Below are 8,676 nucleotides of genomic sequence, written 5' to 3'. Positions count from 1 at the left end.
TATTAATATCAAAAATATACTAATAGTAATAAGAATAATGATAATAATATTTTTAATTAAAAATACTAATTTGTATTAATAATGATAATAACTAATAATATTTATATTACAATTAGTTTATAATCTTAATTATTCTTTTAAAAATATTAATATCCAAGATCTCTTTATTCATAATCTTAACAATATCATTAAAACTTTTATCTTTGTAGTCATAGTAATCGTAATTTTCGTTTTTAATTTCTAAACTAGTGACAAAAGTTTCTGTAACATCAATTCGTAATCCTAATCATATTAATAATAGTAATACTCATATTAATGATAATCTGATAAAATTAATAATATTGATATTTGATAGTAATGATGAAAGTAGTAATAATATTACTATATCATCTATATTTTAACTTGTAATTAATATTACAATTTATTAACTATGTAAATATTTAATAATTATATAATATATTATATGATAATATTTATCGAATATTTAATGTGCATGTATTATATATATTACAATATAATCATAATTATAAATAGAAATCATGTATAGATTTATATATATATATATATATATATATATATATATATATATATATATATATATATATATATATATATATATATATATATATATATATATATATATATATAGATATATATATATATACAATTATATTTACAATTATATTCTAAATATTAAGTAGATAATTAATTATATAAATTAAACAATTAAAACTCAAAGTACTAACATTATTCATGTAATACTTTGATAACATTGACAAATTATATTTGAAACCGTTTATATCTAATATACTCTATGTATTCAAAATAACAAATTTTAGTTAGTTAAAGTTATCTTTCATAGTAACTAAGTTACATAATAGTTCATTAATATATTTAATATAATTATTTATTTATATTTACATTTTTTTTACGATTATAGGTTCGTGTATAGTCGAAACTAGACAAAAGGTCAATTAAATATATGAACATAGTTCCAAAGTTTTCGAGACTTAATACTACAGACTTTGCTTATCGTGTCGGAAACATATAAAGATTTAGTTTAAATTTGGTCGGAAATTCCCGGGTCGTCACAGTACCTACCCGTTAAAGAAATTTCGTCCCGAAATTTGAGTGAGGTGGTCATGGTTAACAATAAAAAATGTTTTCATGACGAATATGAGTTGATAAAATAGAGTTTTCTCACTATTGCTTAATATAGATAAAACGATTCGATTATGTGAAGCGTACGAGTGAAGCTGTCACAAAAGAATGAAATGAGGAATTTAAGATTCGTCTTACTTTTGACGTAGTCATGTTTGAATTTAGAAAATAAGATGCGTCTTAACTTTTGACGTTGTCTTTGTTGAATTCCGAAATTCAAGGGATTTAAAGAAAATCTTCGAAATCTAAAAGATTTTATTCTTCGACGAATAAGGAAATTAAGATCTCTATAATTAAATACGGTGTTCTGCCTTGATTACTCTATCTGATATTTCCATTATAACTTAACCTTTTTCCGTTCTATTATTTTCCCCCACTCCCATTTTCTATACTTTAATTCATATCTCCAAATCATCAGTCAATATGCTTCATCCAGTTTTAATTCTGGATATATTCCTGACTTTCATATCAATCGTTCTCCTTTTTCATCTACCACCGGAGGAATCTATTCACTTCTACTATTACCTTGGGGTTATAGTATTTCTAATTCTCCCGTGTCTTTATATTGCTATATGAATTGATATACACGGTTTATAATTTCTGTGTTGTTATTGGGTTTTATATCTTCCCTTATATTTCGAAGTCTCTGCTTCTATCTTCTATAATCATTGTTATCCACAGTTAATGCCCCCTCCTATTTGCTGCGATTTATACTCCCATTTCTATTTTGGAGCTTCATTCTTTTGTTTTCTCTTCTTGCCATTAAATACCGCAAGTAATGGTCCAGAATTCGTAGGTGTGGAGTTTCAAATGAATATAACTAATGTACTAAGAGAGAGATTGTAATAGCATGATCTTGATTGGTTAAATTACCAAAATTCAAGAGAAAAGATAGAATTATCAAGAAAATATGTTCTTGATATGTTTACAGATTAGATAGAATGTAAGAGTCGTGTAACATGGCACATGATGACGTTATGATCTGTGAATCGTCACGTTCCATTAGAAACTCAGCATGACTTACTGTAATATAATCACGTTGATCAAGTGTAATTATATTATACTAACTCATGCTTCAGTCCCCAACACTATTTCAATATCATTCATATTTTAAGCTCGAAAGTTTACAGAATATAGAAACTAACAGTTTCTATATGATGTAACACTGATATCACGAAGAGATTAATGATTTCAGATAAGAATAGTTATAAAAATATCTTCAGAAATATGGAGGATATTTATAATGAAAGATACGATGATATCTTGGAATTTCTAATATCTAAGGATGGTGAAGAAAATTTGTCCGCAAGAGTTTAGAGTCAGAAGCAAGGTATTCGCTAAAGATTTCATCAGAAACAGAATCATCATGATTCTTAATGTACAAGTTTAGTCCTTGTGATTTATTCAGAGACTCCTTCGTAGTTTGCTCAATCAATTTTTCAGTTTTAAACTTTTTCTGAGCTTTGCCAACATACAATTCTTTATTATCAACTTTTGGCTGTTGAGGTCGTTTACAGTTTTTGTTGCTTCATTCAACTTTTCAAAATTCAGAGTATTAATTCGCAGACTGGGTGCTTTTCAGAATTTCAGAATGGAAGATCATAATTCTAAGAGATAAATGTTATATGGATACATATAACTGTTGATGTGGAAACGTTGCGAGACTCACAATACAGATTTGCTGATTCCCGTATTGGTACGGCAATTCTTGTTACAAGATGCGCATGAGTACATGATGAGACTTCAATAGATAAATATAGTGATTTGTCGGAGAGATTTAAATCAAGGAGCGACAAGGTTGCTGGTACATCTGCTGGTAATATGGTGGAATATAAAAGGTTCCCCGGTAACAATAAAAGAGCACGCATATATATCAAGGTTATAATAAGGTTGTTTCGAACGAAAAGTCGAAGTTGACTTGCTGGAGCTGTGACAAAATTGTCTATTTTGAAAAGAATTGTATGGTTATTTTCGATAATAATAATGCCAAATGAGCTAGCACAGATACGTGTTAATCGTTTACTCAGGTTCCGAGAGTTTTCAGGTGCATAACTATATGCATCAATCTTTTCTTCCGTAGATGAAGTGTGGTTGGTTCATCCTCTCGATTGAGGTGTTTTCAAGAATCGTGAAAGGTTTGAACGCAGATTGTAATTGTCAAGATACAAATGAGGTTTAAGATGAAATCAAATGGCAAACTTGAAGAATTGTTTAGTTTCATATGTTATAATCAATATTTTAATTCATTTTAATTGTCCAATGGTATTAGTCCACAGTCGATAGTCCACATTTAACAGTCCAATAATTCATATCTAGCTTAATATATAATATTCGAAATAATTAATACGTATTGTGACCCGTGTACATGTTTCAGACTCGATCACAACTCAAACTATATATATTATTGTAGAATCAACCTCAACCCTGTATAGCTAACTCCAGCATTACTGCATATAGAGTGTCTATGGTTATTCCAAATAATATATATAGATGCGTCGATATGATATGTCAAAACCTTGTATACGTGTCCCGATATTTAAAGTGCGTAAAATAAATAACGGAAATTAAATGACGATAAATAAAATTGCGAGAATTAAAATTGCTATAAATAAAATGTGATAAATAAATTGCGATAAATAAAAGGTAATATGGAATTAACAGTTAGCTAGGAACAGTTAGCGTGGATTCTTTACAAAATTTCTTATAGTTAATTTGTTTGTTTCCAACAAATTTTATTTTGTCCAATGTTTTCTTCATTATGCCACTTGTTGGATTCTGATAAGTTAAAATCCAATATGAAATTGAGTGAAGATGGTTATTCTGCGGTGAACGGATACGTATATCTGTGGATGTAAGTAGGATAGTAAATGACTGTTGAATCAGATTCGAAGAATGTACAGTGTGACTTATTAATGTGGAATCTAAATATTCCTCGGGTATTACCTACCCGTTAAAATATTTTCACCATTAACAGTTTGTACAATTAAAACTTTTAATTACAATCTTTATGAAAACATATATACATATATATTTTCTTCAGATGTGATCTTGGATTTAATGAGTCAATATGATATTAAACTCATTTGCTTTAGTTTAAGAACAAGAATATATATAATCTCTAAAACACTAGAGATTACATAATCATCATGTCGAACGAAGATCAAAGATGTAGAACGATACGTAGAACGAAGATTATACTTGGGGTACAGAATGAGATGTTGAGGCATGTGATGTTGTAACTTGGGTTTTTGGTGGTACTGTTGGTGCCGGTGATGTTGCTGAAGCTGGTAAATTTTGCACCATATTCTTCAAATTGATTACTCGAGCGCGAAGTTCATTGACTTCTTCTATTATTCCGGGATGATGGTTGGTCGGGACGAGCAGATGAATAAGGTTTAGAATTGTGGATAGAATATAATTGTGTCAAGCTACTCTGGAAATGAGGCTGAAAATGATGTTTCGGATAGATTCGCCGGTAAGTGCTTCAGGTTCTTCGCCAAGAGGGCAATTTGGTTGGTGGAAAGGATCATCTTCTTTTTGTCTCCAATGATTAAGTAGGCTACGAACCCATCAGATGAATTGGTAGATTCATTCTGGTGACACTGCTTTCGGAGCATAAGTGAAACTCCATATCGGAATAGCTGTCGGAATTCGAGGAATTCGAACTGGTTGAGGGATTCATCTCGTACGATCAGATGAAGGATTTTTTGATAAGAAATCGATTATAGGATATAGATTAGTACTCTGCAATACATAATTTACATATGCATATATAATACAAAAATCCCATAAGTTACGAAGGAATCTAAGGAAGCTGTCAGGCAAAGGTAACAATAACAGATACGCTAAGATATGAATTCATCTATACAATGTCTATACAATAGAGGCAGTAAGACGTGTCTAGACTTTAAGGATGATAAGTAAATGATTCCCTAAGAATGATAAGCAGGTAATTTTTGACACAAAATGATAAGCAAAACTTTTGACATGCAAACACGGTTGAAGTCCAGACTCACTAATGCATCTAAACAACTACTAGTTAGACACACTAATGCAAGACCTGGTTCGCTAAGACCACCGCTCTGATACCAACTGAAAGGACCCGTCCCAATCCATCCGGACGAAGTCCATATCGATTACAAATGATTCACAACAGTTGATTACATCGTGAGGTATTTGACCTCTATATGATACATTTTTACAAACATTGCATTCGTTTTTGAAAAGACACTCTTTCATTACATTGAAAGTTGACGACATGCATACCATCTCATAATATATCCAACTATAATTGACTTAATAATATTCTTGATGAACTCAACGACTCGAATGCAACGTCTTTTGAAATATGTCATGAATGACTCCAAGTAATATCTCTAAAATGAGCAAATGTACAGCGGAAGTTTTCTTTCATACCTGAGAATAAACATGCTTTAAAGTGTCAACCAAAAGGTTGGTGAGTTCATAGGTTTATCATAATAATCATAATATTTAATAAGCCACGAGATTTCATTTAATTAAATGCGCAGGATCATTACAACTGCAAAAATCATTCATACGATGAGTCACCTGGTAACCGACCTTAACATAGAGCGCTTAAGTTATCTGGCATCATACATTCCACTATTCAAATGTATGACAAGAACCCTTCGAAGTACTAAAGCATTTCCACTATTCGAAAATGGGGGTGGTTGGTGCCCGTAGATCTACCTTTAGGATTCGCGTCAATTAGTGTTTTTCACTAATTCTTAGGTTACCAAGCATAATAATAATAAGTACAGATATCCGGTATAACAAAACAATCGTAGAATGTAGTTTCATGAACTTGTGCTTATTTTGTAAAACATTTATAAGAGTTGCGCATGTATTCTCAGTCCCAAAAATATAAAGAGAAAAAAGGAGCAAATGAAACTCACGATTCTGTATTTTGTAGTAAAAATACATATGATGACATTGAACAATGCAGGGTTGACCTCGGATTCACGAACCTATATCATTTGTATATATATTAATACACATAGTGTAAATCACAAAATTTTATTTATTATGTATTATTTATATATTTATAGTTATATAGGTTTTAGAGTAACTTTCATTCTTTTAAAACATATACTTATATTATGTTTTTATATTGTATTGTATATATATTCATTTTGTGTATATAATTATAATGGTTAATATTTAGTTATAATAATATACCTATTTACTTATATATGTGATTAGTATTATATTCATGAAATATCATTTGTTATATAAAATATTATTGTAATTCTAGTATATGTAATAAGCATATATGATATACAAAAGGTTTATTTGTTAAAACGATAGTTTCACTAGTAATTATAAAGTAATAATGAGAGTTACTTTAAAAAAATATTTTTAATAGTAGTAATACGTTTAATAATAATTTTAATCTTATTAGATATTTTAAATGATCATATTAATAATAAATAAATAAAAAAAATGATAAGATTATGACAATAATAATATTAGTAGCAACATTAATAATGATATTAGTCATATTTGTAATGATTATTATGATAATAACAATAAATGATAACTAATACTCATTTAGTAATAATAATAATAATAATAATACTTGTACTAGTAACACTAACAATCTTTATTAATAACAATAACAATAATAATAATAATAATAATATTAGTAACAATAATAATAAAAATGATAATAACAATAAAATAGGATATAACCTTTGAAGATAAAATTTTTTGCCATGAATGAGACTCGAACCCGAGACTTCTCGGTTGCACAAACATCCTCTAACCATTACACCGCTTTCAGTTTTTCTGAATTATTCCTAACATAAAATCTTATAAACCGTTTCTGTTTTACTTCCCTTTCTTTTCCAATTGATTAAACTGATCGACCTGTTCAAGTTCTAAATTCAGATTAACGAATTCAATGTTTCAAAAAAGACTTGTAAACAATTAAATAAATTGGAAAGGTAGTTATTAAATAATAAAAAAATGAAACAAAAACAGAATCTAACAGCCTGCTGTTGTTCGTAGTTTTTTTATAAAAAAAAATTCTTGCTTTTTGATATTTAAAACGTTTTAGCTTTCGATTCCTTCATAAACTATTTTCTAAATTACTCCTATAAACTATTGGAACCATCAATTGATCAAGAAACACTAAAACGAACTCGAATTTTCATGATGAACACATTATTTGACTTTTGAAAATCTAACTTTGACTTACAAATTTGTACTCGATATGAGGAATTGAAATCTCAACATTTACAAATTGTTTGAGTAGAGGATTATTAACACTTTGGCATTAATAGATTTTGGAGTAAAGCTTGAATTCGAAATTTGGATAGAATTAATGAAGAACAGAGAAGAACTGGGTTTTCTTTTGTTTTTCTTTCTTTCCTTTTCAACTTGCAGAAGAATAAATTTCTATATAACATTAGAAATTGAATATGTGTAGCAGTAGTATGATTGTTCTTTAGTGATAAAGTTCGACAAAAAAAATCTCGTGAAGAAGAAAGGAATCAGATTTTGATATAGATGTAAAACTGAATCTGCTTTATTCACTTGTTTTTATATATGTATAATATATAATATATAATATTTATTAGTATTAATAATCAGTAATTTATGCATATATTAATACAAAAAAATACTGTTAATATTATTCATAATAAAATACTAATAATAATAATAATAATAATAATAATAATAATAATAATAATTATTATTATAATTATAATAATAATAATAATAATAATAATAATAATAATAATAATAATAATAATAATAATAATAATAATAATAATAATAATAATAATAATAGAAAAAGTAATAATAGTAATAATATTAATATCAAAAATATACTAATAGTAATAAGAATAATGAAAATAATATTTTTAATTAAAAATACTAATTTATATTAATAATGATAATAACTAATAATATTTATATTACAATTAGTTTATAATCTTAATTATTCTTTTAATAATATTAATATCCAAGATCTCTTTATTCATAATCTTAACAATATCATTAAAACTTTTATCTTTGTAGTCATAGTAATCGTAATTTTCGTTTTTAATTTCTAAACTAGTGACTAAAGTTTCTGTAACATCAATTCGTAATCCTAATCATATTAATAATAGTAATACTTATATTGATCATAATTTGATAAAATTAATAATATTGATATTTGATAGTAATGATGAAAGTAGTAATAATATTACTATATCATCTATATTTTAACTTGTAATTAATATTACAATTTATTAACTATGTAAATATTTAATAATTATATAATATATTATATGATAATATTCATCGAATATTTAATGTGCATGTATTATATATATTACAATATAATCATAATTATAAATAGAAATCATGTATAGATTTATATATATATATATATATATATATATATATACACATAATTATATTTACAATTATATTCTAAATATTAAGTAGATAATTAATTATATAAATTAAACAATTAAAACTCAAAGTACTAACATTATTCAT

This window comes from Rutidosis leptorrhynchoides, chromosome 9 (assembly GCF_046630445.1).
Source record: "Rutidosis leptorrhynchoides isolate AG116_Rl617_1_P2 chromosome 9, CSIRO_AGI_Rlap_v1, whole genome shotgun sequence".
NCBI classification, from domain to species: domain Eukaryota; kingdom Viridiplantae; phylum Streptophyta; class Magnoliopsida; order Asterales; family Asteraceae; genus Rutidosis; species Rutidosis leptorrhynchoides.
Note: the sequence above shows the minus strand (reverse complement) of the source record.